Genomic DNA, 26,244 nt, shown 5'->3' with positions numbered 1-26,244 from the left:
CGTACATCCGTCTGAATCTGCTCAGTATATTCATCTCTTGGTTTCCCCTCTACGATTTTTACCTCCTGCGCCGGCTGCGGTGGCCGAGCGGTTCTAGGCGCTTCAGTCCGGAACCGCGCGACTGCTACGGTCGCAGGTTCGAATCCTGCCTCGGGCATGGATGTGTGTGATGTCCTTGGGTTAGTTAGGTTTAAGTAGTTCTAAGTTCTAGGGGACTGATGACCTCAGATGTTAAGTCCCATAGTGCTCAGAGCCATTTTTTTTTTTTTACCCCCCACACTTCCGTCCAACTACTAAATTGGTGATCCCTCGATGCCTCATAATGTGTCCTACCGAACGATACCTTCGTCTAGTCAAGTTGTTCCACAAATTCCTCTTCTCCCCAATTCCATTCAGTATCTCCTCATTAGCTGAAGCACAAGCTAAGTGTAATGGTATCCAATCTGCTACAAGGATCGAAGATCCTTTCTGCTCTGAAAACCGCTGTTTATTGCTTCAATGGCGTCAATGCTTAGTGTGCAACAGAAGCACTAGGAGAAAATAATTTTTGTAGATAGTATAACGAGCGATCAAAAAGTTTCCGTTCGAAGAGTGTACAGTCCAGAGTCGGTATGCCAGTCGCGCACAATCGCCGTGAGCATTGAGGCATGATTTAATGAATCATCTGAAATAAGATCTGAATACAATAATAATAATAATAATAATTTCGTGTGGCTCAGTCGCCTGGAGAAAGTCTTCCAGTTGGGCCCCACTTTGGCGACATCAGTGTCCCGACGCATCAGACTGAAGATACCCGTTTGGTAAAACACCATTTCCTACTGCGTGAAGAAGTCCGCAACTGCCTGCTGCATGTCCTTGTTCACAGGAATCCTCCATACTTCAAAGACTTTTAAGGGACCGCAAGCATGATAGCCACATGGAGAGAGGTCAGTACTACAGGGCGTGTGCTTGATAACCTCCCACTTGAATCCGCATAACTTTTGCGTTACAACATTTGCGGCACGGGGAGGTGTGTTATCATGAAGTAGCAGCACCCTCTGTAGCAGTTTTCCTGAACGGTTGTTTTGGCAAACATGTTGCCCCATACGCTTTCTTGATTCTCCAATGGATGTCTACCAGAGAATGCTGATGGACAGCCAAGAAAAGACTAACAGCACGCTGGTTCTGTTCGGATGCACTTGAGAATAACATATCCATAGGTCACCTTTCCGCATTTACCATACGAACATCGAAAAGATGTCAGTGCTTACATACCTGCATCAGAGTCGCGTGCTACTTTGCTTCTAAGCTGCAGTAACGCCCTCAAACGGAAACGTTTTGGTCGCTCCTTATACCAGTGCTCATTCCTCATCCTAAGGTACAAGTAACTATCAGTCAATAAAAATCTTCTGAGTTTAAGGCCGCATTGTCAACTATGAAATTCCGACGTTTCGGCGACTATTGCAAGACGCCTTCTTCAGGGTGTACTTGGCTCTAAGCAGTATGGGACTAACATCTGAGGTCATCAATCCCCTCAGAGTATACTGCTAACTGCTGAATGAACAGTAGTTTGGTTACTTATATGAGATGGGGGAGTGCTGTCATTGGATATGAGGGTGAGGAGGAAGGATATAAGGTGTTCTTTTATTGGTCTCTGCATTGCGTGTTCTCATTGGCGGAAGATGTTTTCCGTTGGGGTTTCCTTTATTATTTGCCGTTGGTGGAAATCGGCGAATAGGTAATTGAGTGGCGACTGCAGCTTAGCGCTGTTTACTGACTGCCTAGTACCGACTAGGACGCGCCAGCACTCTGTGTGCCCTCTGTCGCTGTGGCCTGCCACGCGCCTGTTGCTCTGCGGGAGCTGTCCTTACGCAAAGCTGTCACCGCTGGCAGCCAAGACGCTGCGAAACGGTACCCGTCTTCTCTACTCATGTTGTCGAGTCGCTTGGCTATTTCTGTAGCCTCTTATCTTCTCCCTCAAACTAAATGGCTGTTCCACCAGTACGCGGGCCTCTCGAAATCCGATCTTCATCCTGTGCTGTTCCTGGTGTTCTGCCACCCCTGATTTGTTGTATTGCTTGAGATGGATGTATCTCTCGTGTTCAGATAACCTTCTGCTTATTGGACGCCCAGTCTTACCTACTTACACCAGTCTACATTCGCACCCTATTTCATAAACTCCGGCGTCATGGAACTTGTCAATTGTATCTTTCGTCGAGCCCTGAACGTCTTTTATTTTGTTGTTGCTGGAAAAATCGACTTAATACCGGCCCGACGGAGGATTTTGCCCAGACGTTCAGTAACCCCTTGTACGTATGGTAGCAGGACGGTGTTCCGTGCTTCCTTCTGCAGTTCCCTGTTCCCCTCCTCCTTTGGCGCCAAAGTTTTATGTATCATCCTCACATCGTAGCCATTATCTGGGAAAATGGACCTGAGGATCTGTAGTTCAGCTTTGAGATTGTTCATCGCTGATCTTGTAGGCTTAGTTAAAATTTGCAGAGCCGATTTCTTTTGCCTAGAACGGTGGTGGGAGGATGCGAACAGGTACCTGTCCATGTTGGTGGGCTTTCTATAAGCTCTGTGTCCAAGCTTCCCGTCAGGCTTACCGTAAACTTCCACGTCTAGTGCTCATTCAGCAGTTGGCAGTACAACCTGAGGAAGGCGTCTTGCAATAGTCGCCGAAACGTCGGAATTTTATAGTTGACAATGCGACCTCAAGCCCAGAAGAATTTTATAGAAGTGACAAAGTCCGCGAAAGCTTACGTTTACACATACAAGTAACTATATTTTCTTGTTCCTTTGGGTCAGCGATTATGGACGATAAATGTCACACTCCACCAGTTCAGCGTGATGTAACAGAATCCAGTACGTTATACGGCGATTGTTCAACAAAAACTAAAGTAACATCTGGCATGCTTCAGGGAACCATAAAATCGCATATAACGTTCTCAGTTTAAATAAAGGATTTATCGGATAGGAATAGCAGCACTACTAGTTAATTCACTGAACTTGGTGTTGACTGCATGAACGTATAGTTGTGTCGTAGTAAGGAAATATGGAAAGACTTGGACAAAAGGTGGACTTGGGGTAAAGCGGCATCACCATTTAAATGCTTCTAAGTGCAAAAGAAAGCCTATGAGAAACAGGTATAACTCAATAGTATCCGATTAAAATATTAGTAGTGACTTCTAAAACAGATCACATTGTATAAGGACACTGAAAGTTAAAGATGCACAACGAAGGAATTATCCAAATAGGAAGGAAATCGGTAGGTGTGATTTACGTGTACAGACGAACAAATGATTATAATTTCAGAAAAATTGGATGATTATTGCGAGAGAAAGGGCTTCACAAATCGTGCAAGTCAGTAACGCGTTGGTCCGCCTCTGGTCCTCATGCAAGCATTGTTCGACTTGGCACTGATTGGCAGAGTTGTTGGATGTCCTCTTAAGAAATACCGTGTCAAATTCTGTCAAACTGGCGCATTTGATAGTCAGAATCCCAAGCTGGTAAGAAGGCCCCACTCCTAATGATCCTAAAGTTCCCAATTTGTGGAGGGGGGGGGGGGAGAGGGAGAATCGGCGACCTTGCTGGCTCAGGTAGTTTTAGGCAAGCGAGAGGGCATTATCTCGATGAAATTAAGCCAAGGATGGCTCAACACGAAGGGCATCAAAACGGGACGTAGATTGTCGTCGACGTACCGCTGTGCTGAGAGTGCCGCGCACGACAACCAAACTGGTGCTGTTATGAAAGGAAATGACACACCAGAGAGTCACTACTGGTTGTCGAACAGTATGGCGACCGACGGTTAGGCTGGCACCTCACCGCCCTCCGGGCGAGTCTCCAGACACGACTTCGGCCTGGAGTCTCATTGACTGGAGCAGAATTGTCTTCAGCGATGAGTCCCGCTTAGAACTGAGCCCCAACGACCAGCGAAGACGCCCGAGACAGCTACTACTAGAAGTGCATCTTTTTTTGGCGTAGTATCAGACGTTTTTTGTGGAAACTGCTAACAGCTTTGCATCTGTTACATATGAAAATCTGGGACAGAAGGAACTCGAGCCCCTGTTTCTTGCTTACCGAGAACGGCCGCAGCAACCACCTGGACTGTCTGGACGCACCTCCAGGCCTGACCTCCACTGTCGCCGATATTTCCTGACGTGAATTCCGAACATTGCGATTCCAAGGTGTGGGGCAACAGAGTCGAGGGAGAACTGACCGTACCGCTACGAGTGTACAGGGTGTTAAAGAAAAGTGTAATAAGCATTAAAACAAGGAAAAAATCCAGTAAACGTGAGTCTGGATGCGCACACTTTATGAGAGCTGTACACTTGTCCACAGTGTCTGAAGGCATTTGGTTGAGAATATGTCCGCCTCTGCCGGCCGCGGTGGCCGAGCGATTCTAGGCGCTTCAGTCCGGAACCGCGCGACTGCAACGGCTGCAGGTTCGAATCCTGCCTCGGGCATGGATGTGTGTGATATCCTTAGGTTAGTTAGGTTTAAGTAGTTTTAAGTTCTAGCGGACTGATGATATCCGATGTTAAGTCCCATAGTGCTCAGAGCCATTTGGAGAGGCAAGGTAAACATCGGCGAAACAAATACTGTATGGCCGCAGTCGGTGCCTGGGTGATCCGCCAATGGGGATTCACTACTGCACACGTCTCTCTGTACCGCCGTACTCTAGTGTACACATCGATCTCAGCACTGGCTAGTTTACAGGCAGTTGTGTTGAAACTTCCTGGCAGATTGTGTGCCTGACCGAGACTCGAACTCGGGACCTTTGCCTTTCGCGGGCAAGTGCTCTAAAGGTGTGAGGATGGGGCGTGAGTCGTGCTTGGGTAGCTCAGTTGGTAGAGCATTTGCCCGCGAAAGGCAAAGGTACCGAGTTCGAGTCTCGGTCTGGTACACAGTTTCAATCTGCCAGGAAGTTTCATATCAGCTCACACAACGCTTCAGAGTGAAAATCTCATTCAGGCATTTGTGTTTGCGTTGTATTGTAGGTACTGTATTTGTGCATGTTATTGTGCAATTAAATATTTGCAGTGCAATATAATGCAATGCAGTGTGTATCTACTTACAAAAATGTTGTTTACTGCCATTGTGATGTCTGTCCTGTCCTGTACACGAGTGGTTCAGTACATTTTCTTGTCTCAGCTATTTGTTAACAATAGAAGCGTGCCGCACGAAAAGTGATATGGCGAATATGATAGTCCGCTACGGGTTGACAGTTAGAAGTAGCCTGCGAGCCCATGCCCTCTATGCAGAAAAGTATCCACCCCTCAGAGTACCGTTCGATAAGCCGACCGGTCGACTTTTTCAGCGTCTTAAGGACACGGGTACTCCAGCAACTCACAAGGTGAACGGTGGACCGCCTCGGTCAGTCAATACTCCTCAGATGGAGGGACCGAGCGAGGTGGCGCAGTGGTTAAACACTGGACTCGCATTCGGGAGGACGACGGTTTAATCCCGCGTCCGGCCATCCTGATTTAGGTTTTCCGTGATTTCCCTAAATCACTCCAGACAAATGCCGGGATGGTTCCTCTGAAAGGGCACGGCCGACTTCCTTCCCCATCCTTCCCTAAACCGATGAGACCGATAACCACGCTGTCTGGTCTCCTTCCCCAAACAACCAAACCAATCAGATGGAGGAGCTTGTACTACATTTAGTGGATGAAAGATATGGCATGACTGTGCGGCGATTGGCAGTTGCAGAAGGCGTGAGTCATCCTCCTGTCTGGGCAGTACCACCACGAACAGCTGCTGCATGCGTACCATCTTCAGCACTTTGAGATGTTGTATTTTCACACCGCCACATCTCGTCACATAAAACACTGATTTGAGTAATGAAAGACGCCAAGAGTCATTTATTTGCCAATGTATAATATTTAACTACGCATTGTAATTATGTATTTACAAGGAGAAATGAACCCAGCGCCACTGACCCGCCTAAGAAATTGTAACTAACTCAGTGCGCATGTAAAAAATACAGATATTAAAGACACTGTGAAGACATTTGAATATTACAAAAAACAAGCGCGCAATCCATCGTCCACTGCCGGACGATATCACTCTCTTTTTATCTCCTCTATAATACGGACGCACTATTAAAAAAATGGTTCAAATGGCTCTGAGCACTATGCGACTTAACTTCTGAGGTTAGCAGTCGCCTAGAACTTGGAACTAATTAAACCTAACTAACCTAAGGACATCACACACATCCATGCCCGAGGCAGGATTCGAACCTGCGACCGGAGCGGTCGCTCGGTTCCAGACTGTAGCGCCTAGAACCGCACGGCCACTCCGGCCGGCGACGCACTATTACATAGGCGTATTATAAAATCTGTAATTTGTTTAAATCTACAGAGATATACTGTTATTTTGTTGCATGTGAGACTGGTAAGTGAGAAAAACGCAAATTGGTGAATGAATGAACATTCCTACGTGATTTCTAAACTTTTCAAACCACTCAGGGTCTGATTCTTCAGTTTCTCCCGGTGTATTTGTTGCTCGAACAGTCCACGGGTATACTGCCGGTTCATAGTGGGGAGGGGATTTAAATTGGCCGCCCGCCCTCAGGAGCTCAGTTCGTCAGCGCACCTGACGATGGCGACATATCTGATCGCCGAAATATTGTGCCCGTTGCACACAATGAACCGGCAGTATACCCGTGGACTGTTCGAACCACTCAGGGTTTGTCACTGTTATTGACGTAAGTGTAAACATGTTATATGTGTTGTAAATTCAAGCTCGTGATTATAGTGTCAATTACTCTAAATTTGTGTTTGCTTTGTTAGTTGGTCAACCTTAATCATTTACTTTCTATGTGCCAAGTTTTTTTACAGTCAACCGTGTCCGACGCGTCATTGTGTGGACAGAACAGTCGAGGCCGACGTTAACATACTGCTTATATCCCCCTCCCCCCTTGTAATAATCTTCAAACTCAGTTTTAAACTGGCCATTAGGTTCATTTTCAGTGCGAGTGACGTCCGGGAGTTTCTTAGCAAACTTAACTTCTCAAATCGCACATCGCTAGCACAAAGCGTCGCTGTTCCACAATGGTACGCGGCACTTTCTAAACGGGAAAGGGAGCCGTGCAACTATATGCTGCTTCCCCTTCTCAATCTGATGCTTCATAATAATATTATTTCCTTACATCAGAACGTCGAGGCACTAAGCCAGAAGACCACTATAGCAGACTGGAGTTCTGTCAGTGGCTCTAGCAGAAGCGTGCTGCAGAGTTTCGTCGAAGATTTTATATCCCAACTAGGCGGGATTCACAGGATATGGCGTTGTCAACTTACATAACCAGCATGTGTGGGCGATGTCAACCCCTATGCAGTTGCAGACAGATGGTATCAACATCGTTTCTTCATGAACAAATGGGTAGACGTTTTTGGTGATAAAGTACTTGGGCCGTACAACCTGCCAGGACGATTAAATGGGGCTCAGTATCATAAGTTTCTTGTTAACTTATTACCTACCTTTTCGGAGGATTTGCCACGTGAGCAGAGACTACAGATGTGGCTTACGCACGATGGCACACCAGCACTTTTCCACCGCGGTGTGCGTGAACATATTACTGGAGTGGTTCGGGTGGCTCCACACCTTTCGCTTCCCATTCCGAGACCTCAGTTCCCCAGAATTTTGCTTATGGAGACTCTTAAACAAATTTGTCGACACCACCGCAGCCCATGATTTCCAAGCGCTATAGGATCGCGTCTTCAGTGCTTGCCAGCACTTGCAACAACAACGGGATGTATTTCAAATAGTGAATGATTCCTTACTCCGGAGCGCAGAGGCAAGCGTCGACATGGATGGACGTCACTTTGAGCACGTCCTTTAACAAACGTCATGGGTGAACGTCAGCTTTAACCTCACCTATGAACAAGAGTAGAGATCGAAGATAGAATGCGTTTCCGAACCCACGTGTAAAGGGCTGTTTTCATGAAACTTCCTGTCACATTAAAAGTGTGTTCCGGCCTGAAACTCGAACTAGGGACCTTTGCCTTTCGTGGGCAAATGCTCTACCACCTGAGCCACCCAAACTACTCAGGACGCGTCTTCACAGCTCTAATTCCGCCAATACCTCGTCTCCTACCTTCCAGACTTCACAGAAGCTCTCCTGCACACCTCGCACTACTAGCACTCCTGGAAGAAAGGAAGGCAGGTGACCTAGTACTGGCCGAATTAAAGCTGTGAGGATGGGTGTTGAGTCGTGCTTGGGTAGGTCAGACGGTAGAGCACTTGCCCGAGAATGGCAAAGGTACCGACTTAGTCTCGGTCTGGCACACAGTTTTTATCTGCCAGGAAATTTCATATCAGCGCACACTCCACTGCAAAGTGAAAATTTCATTATGGTCTACTTTCCTGTTGTGATGGGTACTACCGTCTCTCACAATACTGAACAAGAACAAGTGTACAGATCTCAGAAAATATGCGTTTCTGGACCCACGCTTATTTCTCTTTTTTGTTGTTTTGGTGTTTACTACCACTATCAGAATATTAGTTTTTTTACAGCCTATATACACTGCTCTGCAAAATTTAAGGACGAGGTAGATAAAGTAACATATTAACTACTTGTTCGGTGCAAATATAAATGCGGAAGCATGTTGCTAGAGGTTTCCCAGTGTGCACCGAACGTTGGACGTCCCACGTCGTGAGATCGGAGTGACTAGAGCACCAAAAGGGGTTGGCCTCACAAGGCGCGGCAGTTGTAGGAACGGGAAAAGGCAGTGTGTGTTCAATCAGCGAGGAGTTAACGGGGAGCTGGAAGAAGAACGAGTGTGACAAGTGTAGCCCAGAAATCTGGTGTCGCTGACTGGGTTGTTTCACATGTATGGGAAGCGTTCAAAACTTCAGGCACGGTTCCCCGAAGGAGAGGAGATTGCTGCGGGGCGGGTCGTACTCTCACTGTCCTTTACACAATCAGTCCACCTGCCTGGTTGGCTTCAGGTTGTCTGCCACTTCACTCTGCGGTGGTAGATTCTGGTTTAGCCGACAAAAGCAGCGTTGGCGAAAAATCGTCTAAATAACTACCACGCAAAGGCCTCTCAACTCCAGTCCATGGCAGTAGCTGAAAGTTAGTTAAACTATCTAGTGTTTGTGATTCTTACACGACTCGTTTGAAAAAAGTCGAAAATTTCCTGTTTGTTTATTGTCTTTAAAGTAAGGAAAATGACTATTAAGTCCGTATTTAATACCACGAAACTGATTACGCAATGTTACTGATTGTGAAAAGTTCACACCCAAAAGCAGCCAGAAGATATATAATCCAACCCGATATTTTAAACGTCCTAAACAGTCACTGAGTGACGACTACTTGCGAGTTAACACAGTCAGTCGTTCTGTAGTCCTCTTTTACAGAAGTGTTCGCCATAACGTCTCGTAATTTGCACGAAACACGCCACGTGGAGTTTATGTACGACTTGAAATGTTCGCACGGGAAATCTCCTAAAATAATACACTCACAAAGCTCAATCTTTCCCAAAATACTCAACACTGTCGTCGCTTTTCATCAGTTACACGAGAACTGATCAAACGAGCGGATTTATTCATTTTGGAACAAATTTGATCAGCGCGATTTAACATAGGTGGTTACCAGAAACCGGCTCCCAAGCAACTATCACGACTCATAGATGAGGCACAAAGCCCTACTCAATGCTGAATTCCTATTGGCTAATATGTTAAGCAATCAGATCTACTTCTAAGCTCGCGGCATTTCTAATGTCATCAAATCACATTACCACACGTAACTTACACTAGAAATTTCGTAATTCCGAAACTAAATAAAATTTAACGAAAACGAAATACGATTCCTTTTCACAAAATAAGTTACTAATAAATTTAATACTCAACGCCCCTTCTGGCTGCCCTTTCCAAATCAATCTCACTGAAACATGCGTCACAAATTCAGCTGTTAAACAACTTTCTCACACTTACATTTACACAGTTTTCATAAAATACCACATTCTCAGTTTACGTATGTCCTCCATTCACTCTCAGGCTCTCCAAAACACTCACGCAACCAAAATAATATAATGAAATAATAATTTCCCAATGTAATATTAATTACGTCAGAAATCTGTGGCAATGAAACTAAAGAAAATTTCAGAAAATTACATTATGTGAACCCATCCTCTTGTTTGTAGTTTCAATAAATTACAGTCTCTAACTCGGTTTCACAATGTCAACCCAAGTATTATGCGTTTTAGGGAAAACTTTATATCTCCGGAAGTACGCAAGTTATTGATTTGAAATTTTGTCAGTATGGTTGCGTTATCCATAGAATTTCGTATACAAAGTATGAAAAAGCCCGATTAATATCGAATAGTACTTCTTCAGATTCATAGAGAGCATATGTAACGTACTGCACGCAGTGTTAAACAAGCACACGACTCGCCCGGCCCAATAGCCAGCGTCAGCTGTGCCAGCGTGAGAACCTCCTATCCTCCCGGCTCCACGGCGAGCTTCATTTTCAACGCAAGACGGCAACTCCGTAAAAATTTGGTACGTTACAGGGCGGTCGACCAGAGTCAACTACAGTAGATGACCACCGCCACACTGTAACAGTCAAGGAGGGGCCTACGGCAAACAGCGGGTGGAACAGTAGTCGCATTTAGTATGACTGCAAGGCACGCAGTTTCACGCTCCACAATGGTAAGGGGCTACGTGAGGGCGGTATTTTTGGCCGACGACCAGCAGGTTGTGTCCCACCGACACCCGCACCTTGGAGGCGCCGTTTGCGATGGTGCCATGTGATGAACCAACGAGTAGTCGGGTCACGTTCTGTTCTCAGATGAGAGCAGGTTCAGTCTGAGTAGTGAGTCTCATATGGTGAGAGGCTGGGCGCAAGAGCATTGTCGAAGTCGCTCGTTTTGTTGGTCCAGGTGCTAATGATGTGGGGCAGGATGGGCGTACTGACACCTAAAGTTTGAACACGGTATACTCACTGGTTAGCGTTCATGTGATACTGTACTCCTTCTAATCCTTCCTCATGTACGTCTTTTCAGAGCTGCATTCGGGTCTTACCTTTTTTGCGGATTACAATACGTGACCGCGTCGAACAGTGCGGGTGGAGCAGTTCTTGGAACGAGAGTGTATCAGTCGAACCGACTGGCCTGCCCGTTCCCCCGCCTTAAATCCCAACGAACACGTTTGAGACGCGGTGGACAGATGCATCGCAGCCCGTCTGCGTGCACCAGCGATCGTCCAGCAGCTGTCACCCACACTATTGAAGGAATGGAACGTCATACCTTAGGAACTCGTTACCAGCCATTTGGTCAGCATGTGACTACGTTGCGCAACATGCATTGCTGTCCGTGGTGGTCATCAAACACACACTATTGACAACCATGTCCCGTCACAAATCGCGCTGACTTCGCGTACCTACTGTCTTTGAATAAAAATATCATTGAAACGCCCTGCTTAACCCGCAGGACAGGACAGATAGAATAAATTGTGGAAAGGGGCCAAAACAAAGGGCTGTCAGTTACACTCGAACATACAAATTCATTATTTGATCAAACATTACAAGAGCCCCAAAAAATATTTTAACATACAGCTTTAATCTTTGAGACTTAATTACCAGCTGAAAGCCACTTTTCTTTAAAAACGACTGAAGGCCAATAACTTAAAACGCAAGCATAATCAGAAACTTAAAAAGGCAAGCCTTATCTTAAAACAGTTCTTTACTTAGGCTGAAGTAAACAAGTTAAATTCAAATCGGCTGAAGGCCGAACGCTTAAAACTCAAAAAAAAATTTAAATGTCAAAGGGCTTCGTGAAACAGTACTTCAAACTACGCTGAAGGCCTTAAGAGTAAAAAAATTCTAATTTAAAACACAAAACCAGCTAGAAGCCATACAAGTACCAACAACAAGAACAAATTTTTAAAAAATTAGGCAGTACAAAGAAGGGCGCCCAGATGTTCGAGGGTCGGTCTGTAATTCAAACACTAACGCTCGCTTAGGTGAGACAGGCAGTCCGACCAACCATTCGCGATCCGACGACAACCCTAACGACCGACAGTCAGCTGACCCAATGACAAGATAACTTGCACTTCACCCGAGCAGGGCACAATAGGGAGTTCAACGGAACAACGTAGAAGATATTGGCGCCCACAACCAATCATACACGAAACTGTCAAACTACACACCGTGCTGGACAGCAACAACACGATGAGGAAACTACACTGCCTGAAATTTACGTCAACGCCCAAGGCAGGTAACCGGAACGTTAACGGCCACTAGGCAGAAAATTCCGGTGGTGCACTTCAATTCAAATAACAAAATACAGTGAAACTCCACCGGAGGGTGGTTAGAATTTTCCAACTTGAAAACCACGTTGTTGCTCGCGGGAATATCCCAACAGCCGACAACGAACTCCAAACGACACAATGTGAACAGTCTTGACTTGCTGGTAGGTTAAATCATAACTCAACTTCCGTGTCCAGGGTCGGTGAGCCACGGACCTAGTAACAATGGAAACAGTGCCACACTCTCCGACACCGCATAGAGACCGCCAGCGGGCCCGGCCAAACTACGCCCCGCCGAGAATACCCCCTTGCTTCACGCCAACCGACCGACTCCCCAGAGCCAGTACGCCGACAACATTTAAAATAAATTGTCAGTCAAAATCACACCAACTACACACATTTTCACGAACACTTGCACGAGGAACTGGACAATGCTAACGGTAGTGACTTTACAATAGCAGGGACGAGTCACGAGTCCGCACACACAGCCAACCCATATGCGTCCGTCGGCCAAATACACGTCGTCCGGCAAGACGAGCGACCGCTGACCAACCAAGGTCGTCCCCACTCCAGTCATTTGTGTCGGCAACCGTCGGGCGAATCATGGCGGTCCGGACCTCACTGCTGCCGCGCCCCGAGTGAACTGATGCTGCGTGACAACTCCAACACTGCCAGGTCGGATCTAAGGCCGGTATTACACTATCAAATTTCTTTGTCCAATATCTTTGTCCAATATCTTTGTCAAAGATATTTGATAGTGTAATAGGGACTTTGTCAAATGTCGTCCAATATTTGATCAAATCTAGGGCCTCGCTGTATATTTGATCAAAGAAACCGCTTGTCTTCTGTTCACTGCAATGTGACATGTTACCACATGGAGCGCTAGCATCGCTGCATTCTGTCGTCTGTAGTGTTTTTATAAACATTGCCGGTAAATAAAATTGGTGTGTGCCGACAACTACAAAATTAATAGACATGTATGGAGGTGATGAGGAGCTTTACAACGTGAGGCACCCTGAATACAAAAATAGATTAAGAAGATTGGAGACCTGACCTAACCTAACCTAACATAACATAACCCTCTCCTGTAGCAAGATTAGATTAGATTAGATTTACTTTCATTCCAATTGATCCGTAGTGAGGAGGTCCTCCAGGATGTGGAACATGTCAGAAAAACAACAATACATGACAAATATTTACAACTAAAACAAATAAGCTAATGTACCATTCCACAGGTCCCAAGTGGAATGATCGTCATTTTTTAATGAACACTAAGAGTCATTTTACAAATACTATTGCACTGAATTTAAAATAAAAAAGTTTTTTATTTATTTATAAGGTAAGAAACATGTAATACAACTACTGTAATACTTATTTACAATGAACACATTACTGCACTGAAATGGTGCAGAAGTTAGATTATACTTACACACTTACACACACACAAGCGCGCGCGCGCACACACACACACACACACACACACACACACACACACACACACACAAATTTTCAGTGAACACATTACTGCACTGAAATTGTGCAGAAGTTATGTTGTACTTATATACAAATCAGTTGGTTTTCCTAAGAAATTCATCAATGGAGTAGAAGGAGTTGGCCACCAATAACTCCTTTAGGCTTCTCTTAAACTGAATTTCATTGGTTGTTAAGCTTTTTATGGCTGCTGGCAAGTTATTGAAAATGTGTGTTCCTGAATAATGCACACCTTTTTGTACAAGACTAAGTGACTTTAAATCCTTGTGAAGATTATTCTTATTTCTAGTATTGATTCCATGAATTGAGCTGTTGGTTTGAAAAAGTGATATATTTTTAATGACAAATTTCATTAAGGAATAAATATATTGGGAAGCTGTAGTTAGTATCCCTAGTTCCCTAAACAGGCTTCTGCAGGATGTTCTTGAGTTCACACCACATATAATTCTTACTGCACGTTTTTGTGCCCGGAAAACTTTAGCTTGGCTTGATGAATTACCCCAGAAAATAATCCCATATGACATTATGGAATGAAAGTAAGCATAGTATGCCAGCTTTTTCATTTTTATATCCCCTATGTCTGACAAAATTCGCATTGCAAACAGAGATTTGTTAAGACGCTTCAGCAGTTCTGTGGTGTGCTCCTCCCAGTTGAATTTATTATCAAGCTGTAATCCCAAGAATTTAACACCGTCCACTTCTTCTATCTTCTTGTCATCATATGTTAGACATATACTCTTGGGATACCCCTTACAAGTTCTGAACTGCATGTAGTGTGTTTTTTCAAAGTTTAGTGACAAAGAATTGGCTAGGAACCAGTGATTAATGTCCACAAATATTTTATTGGCTGATCTTTCTAAGACTACACTTGATTTGCTATTTATTGCAATGTTTGTATCATCAGCAAACAAAACAAACTTGGCATCCGGTAATGTTACTGATGAAAGGTCATTGATATACACAAGAAAAAGTAAGGGCCCCAAAATGGAACCTTGTGGGACCCCACATGTGATCAGTTCCCAGTTGGATGATGCCTGATAGCTTGATACATGTCTCTTTCCTAATAACACCCTTTGTTTCCTGCCAGAGATATAAGATTTGAACCATTTTGCAGCATTTCCTGTTACACTATAATATTCTAGTTTACTTAAAAGGATATTGTGATTTACACAGTCAAATGCCTTTGACAGATCACAAAATATACCAGTTGCCTGCAATTTTTTGTCTAATGAATTAAGTACATTTTCACTGTAAGTGTAGATAGCCTTCTCAATATCAGAACCTTTTAGAAATCCAAACTGTGACTTTGACAGTATGTTGTTTGAGATAAGATGGTTATAAAGACGACTGTACATTACTTTTTCGAAAATTTTTGAGAATGCTGGCAACAGTGAAATTGGACGGAAATTTGATGCTATTTCTTTATCTCCCTTCTTAAACAGTGGCTTAACTTCAGCATATTTCAGCCATTCGGGAAATATTCCACTGATAAACGACTGGTTACACAGATAGCTTAATATGTTACTTAGCTCAGAATCACATTCTTTAATTAACTTTGTTGATATTTCATCATACCCACTAGATGTTTTTGATTTTAAAGATTTTATGATGGACGTTATTTCTGTTGGGGTAGTGAGGGTCAAATTCATATTATGGAAGTTACTTGAAATGTCTGGTCTAAGGTAATCCATAGCAGCATCTACCGAACCTGACAACCCCATCTTTTCAGTAACAGTTATAAAATGTTTGTTAAAAAGTTCTGCAACACTATACACATCTGTCACCAATGCATCATTTACTCTTAATGCTATTTGTTCCTCTTCATGTCTGGTTCTACCGGTCTCCTCCTTCACTATATCCCATATTGTCTTTATTTTGTTATCTGATATGACTATCTTTTCCTTGTAATATATTTGCTTTGACATCCGTATTACAGTCTTTAATATTTTGCAGTATTTCTTATAATGTGCTATAGCATCAACATTGGAAATGTTTCGGATTGACAGATACAGTTTTCTTTTTGTTTTACAAGATACCCCTATTCCTCGAGTAATCCATGGCTTCTTTGTAGACTTTGCTCTAACCTTGGTAAGTTTTGGGGGAAAGCAGTGTTCAAATAAGGTAAGCACTTTATTAGCAAAAATGTTATATTTTTCATTCATGCCATGAGCACTGTAAACATCAGTCCAGTGAATGTCTCTGAGGAGTGTCCTAAAATAATCAATTTTTGGCTTACTGATTACCCTCTTGAGCTCAGATTTAACAGATTTTATATCCTGTTCAGTATTAACATTTAACAGAAGGAACTGCATGTCATGGTCTGAGAGGCCATTGACTATTGGTTTTGTAATATAATTTTGTTCATTTGACTTTTCTATAAAGATATTATCAATGGCTGTTTGTGAGCAAGTGGTTATCCTAGTGGGGAACTTTACTGTGGGAATTAAGTTGAATGATAGTGTTACTAACTCAAATAGGTTCTTATTGGGAGAGTCTTTAAGGAAATCTACATTGAAATCACCAGCAACCACTATTTCTTTGTTTTTGGTTGTTAAATGGGCCAGTACAGCTTCAAGGTGGTTTACAAACAGATTAAAGTTACCTGCAGGTGCTCGATATACACTTAATATTATGAAAGATTTTTTGTGAAAATCTAATTCTGTTGCACATGCTTCCATATGCTGTTCTAGGCAAAATTTATGAATGTCTATGTTCTTAAATTTATGACAGTTCCTGATGAATGTGGCAACTCCTCCTTTCTCCATTTCTGATCTACAAAAATGAGATGCTAACCTAAACCCTGTAACACTTAAAAGTTCTATACCAGTGGTCACATGATGTTCAGAGAGGCAGATTATGTCAGCTGGGTTTGAAGACTCTAATTCATCTATGCAGATAGTTAATTCATTAATTTTATTTCTCAGTCCTCGAATATTTTGATGCAATAAAGATAGCTGACATTTCACATTGACTGACTTAAAATTGGATGGAGTTAAAATATCTGCTGACAGTTGAAAATTCTTAACCAATGGCTGTTTATGTTGATGTAATAAGCTGGAATTATGTTTTTTGATTTCTTTCTCAAGCTGAAGGTTTGTCTCAGTTCTAACCTCTCTTAAAATTTGTTTTCTTTCTGTCCTCCCTACCCTAAAAAAGGGTCTTTTCTGAATCCTATAACCACTGGTATTTTACCACTCATGACAGTGCCTCCCCCCTTTAACTTTCTTGCTATTTCCCCAGCCAACTTATCCTTCCCCTTCCTGTTGAGGTGAAGGCCATGCCTAGTATAATCCCACCTACTGATAGAATCAACATGAACCACACCAATGTGTGACCCCGCACCCGACATGAGCAGCCGTTCCAGCTCCAAATTAACTCTCTTGACAGAAGAGTTCAAATGAGGTCGGTCATGGCGCCCAAGAACAGATACAAACTCAACACTGGTATGCCTCGATGCTGATGCAATCTTCGCCAGGTCACACTCTACGCTGTACCCAGGATCTCTGTCAATACTGTTACCTGCCCCACCCACTATAACCACGGTGTCTTCCTTAGTGAAATCTTTGCAAAGTGATCCTAAATCCTCTGTCACCTGCTCCAGACCAGCACTAGGTTTAAAAAAATTGGTGACCTGGTATTCTGATCCTAGTTCATCCTGCAAGAGTTGGCCAACACCTCTTCCATGGGAACTACCTAACAACAACACTTTCTTTCTCTTTACTGATTTCCCTACATTCTTACTTTTCAATTTGCTGCTGAAAGTTTGTTGTGCCCTGTCTACACCTGTAACTGCTTGAGGCTCACCAGCTTCTAACTGAAGCAACAGGTCAAATCTATTTTCCACATTCACCATAAAGCTGTCAGACAAAGTTCTAGGCCTGTTCCTCCTGTTGCCTGTTGCCACTTCCCACCTCTCTTTACCCTTCTCCCTCCTTAACCTGTCAAGATCTCCCCTGGCCTTGTCTAACTCAGCCTGAAGGGCAGCAATTTTCCCCTCCTGTTCCAGTATCTTCCTATCTCTACTACAAATCCTACAAAACCACTGATGAGTCTCATTTACTTCCCCTATTCCCACGCCACTACAGTCACCCACATGGAAAAAACTACAGCACCCATCACACCAAAGCCCCGACCTAACAATTCTACGGCAAGTCAAGCACTTTTCACTCATGATAAACGTAATAATTTATTAAGAATAAGTCAGTTAAATTACAGATAAACACGAAAATATGGTTACACAAATTTGGCCTATACGCAACTGTGTGTAAACAAAAACAAAAGTGCAAAGTTTCTGAAACAACAAGTTAAACTTTACGCTACTTTCCGGAAATGCTAGTTAAATAATGAAGAGGTACGCTAAGTTATATTGCTGGAGAGAGCAAGGAACAACTAAACGAAATTCTATAGATTTGCTGCAGCAGAACGTAAACAGAAAATACGACTGTACGGTCTTTTCGCGTTTTCTGCTATATTACGTAAAGAGAAATGAAACCTTTAATGGTACACTTAAACGGCACACTAATACACTTATTTACCACGTAATCAGTACTAATCTATGTGTTTTATAATCTAAAATAACTTATCTTTACGAGAACACCAAACCTCGCGCTAGTCGCTTGGCTGCAGGGTTGCCAACCTAAGGAATCGGAGTGTTACAGTGAGCCTGTGTTCTGAAGATGTAGCAGTTCTTAAGTGAATATTGTGCTTTGTGATATGAGGATACACTTCATTGAGCACATACAGAAATGTATGCTCATCCGTTCTTAAGTAATTGATGTACGACTTGACGTCCTCCACCATAATCTCACGTTTTGTTGAATGCTTTTATCATGTCGTCGTAAAACCCACGGCTTCACCCAGATTAGATTAGTTTTTCGTTCCATAGATCCGTGCTGAGGAGATCCTCGTGGATGTGGAACATGTCGATTTTTTTAAGCTGAAATAACACTACTAATAGTATGAATAAATACAATACACCATTTGTTTCTATTAAAAATTTCGCCAATGGAGTAGAAGGAGTTGGCCAGTAGTAAGTTTTTCAGGCTCCTTTTAAACTGATCTTTATTTCTAACAAAATTTTTTATGTTTCCTGGCAAATTATTGAAGATGAGTGTTCCTGAGCAGGGGACCCCTTTTTGAACTATAGTAAGTGCTTTTAAGTCCTTGTGCAGATCATTTTTGTTCCTGGTATTGTATGTATGAACTGAGTTGTTTGTTGGAAAAAGAGATATATTATTTACGACAAATTTCATTAAGAAGTAAATATACTGAGAGGCAGTCGTTAGTATATCCAATTCTTTGAAGAGGTTTCTGTAGTACGTCCGTGAATTTACTCCACAAATAATACGTATTACACGCTTTTGGACTCTGAAAACTTTTGTTTGACTTCAAGATTTACCCCAAAATATTATCCCATATGACATTATGGAATGAAAGTAGGCAAAGTATGCAAGCTTTTTCATTTTTATGTTGCCTATGTCTGCTAACACTCGAATTGCAAATACAGATTTGTTAAAGCCTTTCTGCAGTTCTGTGGCGTGCTCCTCCCAACTGAAATTATTATCAAGATGTAATCCCAGGACTTTTAAGACTGTCAACCTCGTATGTATGGTTCCATTTTTCCCCCACTTCTTTTCCGCATGTGCACACAATGCAATTGGGGTACGTACAACTGCTGCTGTTAATAACAAGTTGTTGTCAGCCATCTTGAACTTTGACGAAAAATTTGATGACAGTGTAATACCCCTTCTAGCGCTACGTCAAAGATCTTTGTCAAATATATTGGACGGAATATTGGATCACATCTTTGATCAAATCTTTGACAAAGAAATTTGATAGTGTAATACCGGCCTAACTCCCAAGACACGACGACCGTGAAGTAATAGCAGTCCAGCAAAGATAATACGGCAGGGTCTATATCGATAAGCGCTGCTGCTGCCGCTCACGGGCAGGCAAAGTAGCAACTCAGTGACACTAGTAACTGAAAATTAACGTAACGAGGTGGCAGTACGGTAAAAACAGGGTGTAAAACAAGAAATGGCACGAACACGAGCCACGCACGGCTCAATCATTTCTGTTGCTCTCAGTGTGTATTTCCTTCAGTTACCGCGTTTACTGTTCCGCAGCAGTTCTTTCTGTGTGTAGTACAAGTTTGATCGAGCTATGTTAGCTGGCAGTGACACAGTATGCTGATGTTATTTTCGTCCTCAGGTATTCTCTAGAGTGTATACTTCACACCCTGTGTATCCCCAAACAACTTGAATCACTGTGCAGCGTACATTTTTTGCAGGCTGCCGCAATACTTGAAGGGTGCCGGAGACAACTGCAGGTTTCAGAACCAAAGCTGCGGCGTTCCTTAGTATCTCGGAAGACACCGTCTCTTGCCTGTAGTAATGACATGGGGACGCGCTCCTGTACATTTTGTTCATTATAAGAATGAACCTGATGTTATTACATTACGCCATGTATTCTTCCGCGTTTGTTTGAATCTCATTAGATTTCGTTTCACGTGGAGCGGAAGCCAAATTGTGACCAGTACAGTCAAGCACGGTCACAAGAACACGTTTTATGCTGTTACACGCGCATAGATTGATCGATAATGTGCAGGACAACAGTTTTATTCTAATTACAAACGAGAATGATGAAACTTCAACACAGCGTAATTTTTCTGAGCGAGCCACGTGTGATGCAAAAGTATACTGCAGTGATTTCACCGCACTATTGAATACTGAAGCCAGTGAAGGTATTAATTAATCAGTCGCCTGGTGATTGCTTACCTCCTTCCTTATCTGAATCCGAGAAATACACTTCAGTACTGGAACTGTCGTCTGCTACGTTGATAACCTGATGAACAACAACAGAATGCACGAAGCCACACAGGCACTGCATTTCTCCTCTTCTTTTATGACGTGTCGTTCTATATCCCGCCAACGTTCGGCAGTGACATGAAAAAGCAGCGTGCATTAGATACAGGACGTTTGTCAGCTTAACAGTCTTGTTGTTTCTCAGACCAAGTATCTTAACTTGGCTCCGGATCATTACTGTTGGGTTCATATTGTAATGGTACAGTGGCAAATATAAAAATGCAGCATGTCCATGGTGTGCTCGTTGCTTTGAAAATGATTGTTTTCCATGTTTGTACGACACATCTGTGGTATAAAAAAATGGACATAGTCGAAATGTATTTAGATTTTCATTTTAGCCTTAAAAAATTAAATAGTTACGTTTTCATAATTTCACCAACCTTCGTTAACAGGCTTTCATAAAATATCAATAATTGATAATTTTATATTTGAAGTGAAAACAGGAATTTCGCGTGCAATGTGTAATTAAAAACAAGAAGACTTGCGTTATTCATAAAAAATGATGACGAATTTTACATTTACGAGATATAGGTAATTCAAATTGAATGAGAAAAAAAATTGACTTAGCATGACCTGAACCAGCAAAGCACGTGCTGCAACACTTCATTTAACTATTATGCAGCCGATTACGCTAAACACAAACTTGGACCCGGCCGGAGTGGCCGAGCGGTTCTAGGCGCTTCAGTCTGGAACCGCGCGACCGCTACGGTCGCAGGTTCGAACTCTGCCTCGGACATGGATATGTGTGATGTCCTTAGGTTAGTTAGGTTTAAGTAGTTCTAAGTTCTAGGGGACTGATGACCTTAGAAGTTAAGTCCCATAATCCTCAGAACCATTTGAACTAACTTGCACTTGCACTCTAACTGTATCTAATACAGGCCCTCGGAAAACTTTAAAGCCGGTTATCTCTCTAAATTTATGACAAACATTAAGAACAACCTAATCCTCGGTACTTTTTAACCGTGTTCCACATGCGTGTTCCACATGCGTGTTCCACAACGGAACAGGAAGCAGCCTCAGCCAATTTGATACTGCGTATTAACAGCGCGACAGTCACAGCACAACAGTGCACAGGTTGTGAGTATACACGATTTTTGAAATAAAAACTACATAACCAAAGCGTAATTAAGAAAATCGTTGATGGCTGTTAATACATTTGAATATCTTAAAGTTTCATTTAACGCAACTTACAAGGGAACCTCCCCATCGCACACCCCTCAGATTTAGTTATAAGTTGGCACAGTGGATAGGCCTTGAAAAACTGTACACAGATCAATCGAGAAAACAGGAGGAAATTGTGTGGAACTATGAAAAAAATAAGCAATATATACAAACTTAGTTGTCCATGTGCAAGATATACAACATCAAGGACAATCTCACCACAGGAGCGCCGTGGTCTCGTGGTTACAGTGAGCAGCTGCAGAACGAAAGGTCCTTGGTTCCAATTCTCCCTCGAGTGAAAATTTTAATTTTTTATTTTCAGACTATTATGTGACGTACATGCCGTCACCAGTGTCGTATAGAATACATTAGACGTGTTTTCCTGTGGAGGAATCGGTTGACCTATGACCTTGCGATCAAATGTTATCGGTTCCCATTGGAGAGGCACGTCCTTTCGTCTACTAATCCCGCGGTTTTGCGGTGCGGTCGCAAAATACAGACACTAAATTTATTACAGTGAACAGAGACGTCAATGAACGAATGGACAGATCATAACTTTGCGAAAAAAGGTACATTTTTTACTCGAGGGAAGACTTGAACCAAGGACCTCTCGTTCCGCAGCTGCTCACGCTAACCACGGGATCACGGCGCTCCTGAGCTCACATTGTCCTCGAAGTTGCTTATCTTGATCATGGACTACTCAGTTTGTATATTTTGCTTATTTTTTTCACAGTTCCACACAATTTCTTCCTGTTTTCTCGATTGATCTGTGTTCAGTTTTTCAAGGCCTATCCATTGTGCCAACTTAACTAAATCTGAGGGGGGTGCGTTGGGGAGGTTCCCTTGTTAGTAATAATACATCTAATGCATAAGTAGGACCTACTTCCAAGAGCGTAACAACACCAGTGGACGTGTGCTACGGTTTGTGACAAATCATCGTATTTGTGTTTGTTTACATCAAGTTTTTTCTTATGATGAACGGAGTGTAGTCCCGCGACGAATTTCCGTCCAGAGTGACGACACTGACGTAAACTTGTCGTTAGGTGCAGACACACTTGCACATGATCGGTGCCTGCTGTCTCTGAACACAATCAGAGCAGCCGTCGTAGGTTGTTTTCAGATGACACTGTCGTTTACTGTCTAGTAAAGTGATCATGAGATCAAAACAAAATTGCACAACAATTTAGAAAAGATATCTGTATTATGTAAAAATTGGCAATTGATCCTAAATAGCGAGAAGTGTGAAGCCATCCACCTGAGTGCTAAAAGGAATCCGTTAAACTTCGGTTACATGACAAATCAGTCAAATCTAGAGGCCGAAAATTCAACTAAATACCTAACGAACAACTTAAATTGGGAAGATCATATAGAAAATGTTGTGGGGAAGGCAACCCAAAAAGTGCGTTTTGTTGGCAGGACACTTCGAAAATATAACAGATCTACTAAAGCGACTGCCTCCACTATGCTTGTCTCTCCTCTTTTACAGTGCTGCTGCCCGGTATGGGCTCCTCACCAGATAGTGTTGACGCAATACATAGAGAACGTTCAAACAAGGGCAGCAAGTTTTGTAAATAGGAGGGAGAGGATCACTCAGACGATACAGGATTTGGGGTGGACGTCACTAAAACAAAGGCGTTTTCCGTTGTGGTTGAATATTCTCACGACCTTTCAATCGCCAACTTTCTTCTCGGAATGTGAAAATATTTTGTTGACGCCGACCTACATGGCGAGAAACGACTATCATAATAAAATAATGGAAATCGGTGCTCGCACGGAAAGATATAGGTGTTCTTTTATTCCACGCGCTGTTCGAGATTTGAATTATAGACCCTTATTGTGAACATTGTCCGATGAACCCTCCGCCAGGCGCCGGCCGATGTGGCATTCGGTTCTAGGGGCTTCAGTCTGGAACCGCGTGGCCGCTACGATCGCAGGTTTCTAATCCTGCCTCGGGCATGGCTGTGTGTGATGTCCTTAGGTTAGTTAGGTTTAAGTAGTTCTAAGTCTAGGGGACATGACCACAGATGTTAAGTCCCATAGTGCTCGGAGCCATTTGAACCATTTTGAACCTCTGCTAGGCACCTAAGTGTGATGTGTAGAATATGCATGTAGATGTAGATCTAGACGTAACACAATACGCGTAAAGAGGCGAACTTCACCCAATCGTACTCTACCTGTTAATCCTGTTCCTGCCTAGGTTGTGTTGTTGTTGTTGTGGTCTTCAGTCCTGAGACTAGTTTGATGCAGCTCTCCATGCTACTCTATCCTGTGCAAGCTTCTTCATTTCCCAGTACCTACTGCAGTCTACGTCCTTCTGAATCTGCTTAGTGTATTCATCTCTTGGTCTCCCTCTACGATTTTTACCCTCCACACTGCCCTCCAATGCTAAATTTGTGATCCCTTGATGCCTCAAAACATGTCCTACCAACCGATCCCTTCTTCTAGTCAAGTTGTGCCACAAACTTCTCTTCTCCCCAATCCTATTCAATACCTCCTCATTAGTTATGTGATCTACCCATCTAATCTTCACGATTGTTCTGTAGCATCACATTTCAAAAGCTTCTATTCTCTTCTTGTCCAAACTATTTATCGTCCACGTTTCACTTCCATACATGGCTACACTCCATACAAACACTTTCAGAAACGACATCCTGACACTTAAATCTATACCAGATGTTAACAAATTCCTCTTCTTCAGAAACGCTTTCCTTCCCATTGCCAGTCTACATTTTATTTCCTCTCTACTTCGACCATCATCAGTTATTTTGCTCCCCAAATAGCAAAACTCATTTACTACTTTAAGTGTCTCATTTCCTAATCTAATTCCCTCAGCATCACCCGACCTAATTCGACTACATTCCATTATCCGCGTTTTGCTTTTGTTGATGTTCATCTTATATCCTCCTTTCAAGACACTGTGCATTCCGTTCAACTGCTCTTCAAAGTCCTTTGCTGTCTCTGACAGAATTACAATGTCATCGGCGAACCTTAAAGGTTTTATTTCTTCTCCATGAATTTTAATACCTACGCCGAATTTTTCTTTTGTTTTCTTTACTGCTTGCTCAGTATACAGATTGAATAACATCGGGGAGAGGCTACAATCCTGTCTCACTCCCTTCCCAACCACTGCTTCCCTTTCGTGCCCCTCGATTCTTATAACTGCCATCTGGTTTCTGTACAAATTGTAAATAGCCTTTCGCTCCCTGTATATCACCGCTGCCACCTTTAGAATTTGAAAGAGAGTATTCCAGTCAACATTGTCAAACGCTTTCTCCAAGTCTACAAATGCTAGAAACGTAGGTTTGCCTTTCCTTAATCTTTCTTCTAAGAAAAGTCGTAAGGTCAGTATTACCTCACGTGTTCCAACCTTTCTACGGAATTCAAACTGATCTTTCCCGAGGTCGGCTTCTACTAGTTTTTCCAGTCGTCTGTAAAGAATTCGCGTTAGTATTTTGCAGCTGTGACTTATTAAACTGATTGTTCGGTAATTTTCACATCTGTCAGCACCTGCTTTCTTTGGTATTGGAATTATTATATTCTTCTTGAAGTCTGAGGGTATTTCGCCTGTCTCATACATCTTGTTCACCAGATGGTAGAGTTTTGTCAGGACTGGCTCTCCCAAGGCCGTCAGTAGTTCTAATGGAATGTTGTCTACTCCCGGGGCCTTGTTTCGACTCGGGTCTTTCAGTGTTCTGTCAAACTCCTCACGCAGTATCATATCTCCCATTTCATCTTCATATACATGCTCTTCCATTACCATAACATTCTCCTCAAGTACATCGCCCTTGTATAGACTCTCTATATACTCATTCCACCCTTCTGCTGTCCCTTCTTTGCTTAGAACTGGGTTTCCATCTGAGCTCTTGATATCCATGCAAGTGGTTCTCTTTTATCCAAAGGTCCCTTTAATTTTCCTGTAGGCAGTATCTATCTTACCCCTCGTGCCTCGTGAGATAAGCCTCTACGTCCTTACATTTGTCCTTAAGCCATCCCTGCTTAGCCATTTTGCACTTCCTGTCGATCTCATTTGTGAGTAGTTTGTATTCCTTTTTGCCTGCTTCACTTACTTCATTGTTGTATTTTCTCCTTTCATCAACTAAATCCAATATTTCTTCTGTTACCCAAGGATTTCTACTAGACCTCGTCTTTTTACCTACTTGATCCTCTGCTGCCTTCACTACTTCATCCCTCAGAGCTACCCATTCTTCTTCTACTGTATTTCTTTCCCCCATTCCTGTCAATTGTTCCCGTATGGTCTCCCTGAAACTCTGTACAACCTCTGGTTCTTTCAGTTTATCCAGATCCCATCTCCTTAAATTCCCACCTTTTTGCAGTTTCTTCAGTTTTAATGTACTGTTCATAACCAGTAGATTGTGGGCAGAGTCCACATCTGCCCCTGGAAATGTCTTACAATTTAAAACCTGGTTCCTAAATCTCTGTCTTACCATTATATAATCTAAGTGATACCTTCTAGTATCTCCAGGATTCTTCCGTGTAT

The sequence above is a fragment of the Schistocerca piceifrons genome, chromosome 3 (assembly GCF_021461385.2).
Source record: "Schistocerca piceifrons isolate TAMUIC-IGC-003096 chromosome 3, iqSchPice1.1, whole genome shotgun sequence".
Classification (NCBI taxonomy): Eukaryota; Metazoa; Arthropoda; class Insecta; order Orthoptera; family Acrididae; genus Schistocerca; species Schistocerca piceifrons.
This window is presented reverse-complemented; position numbering follows the sequence as displayed.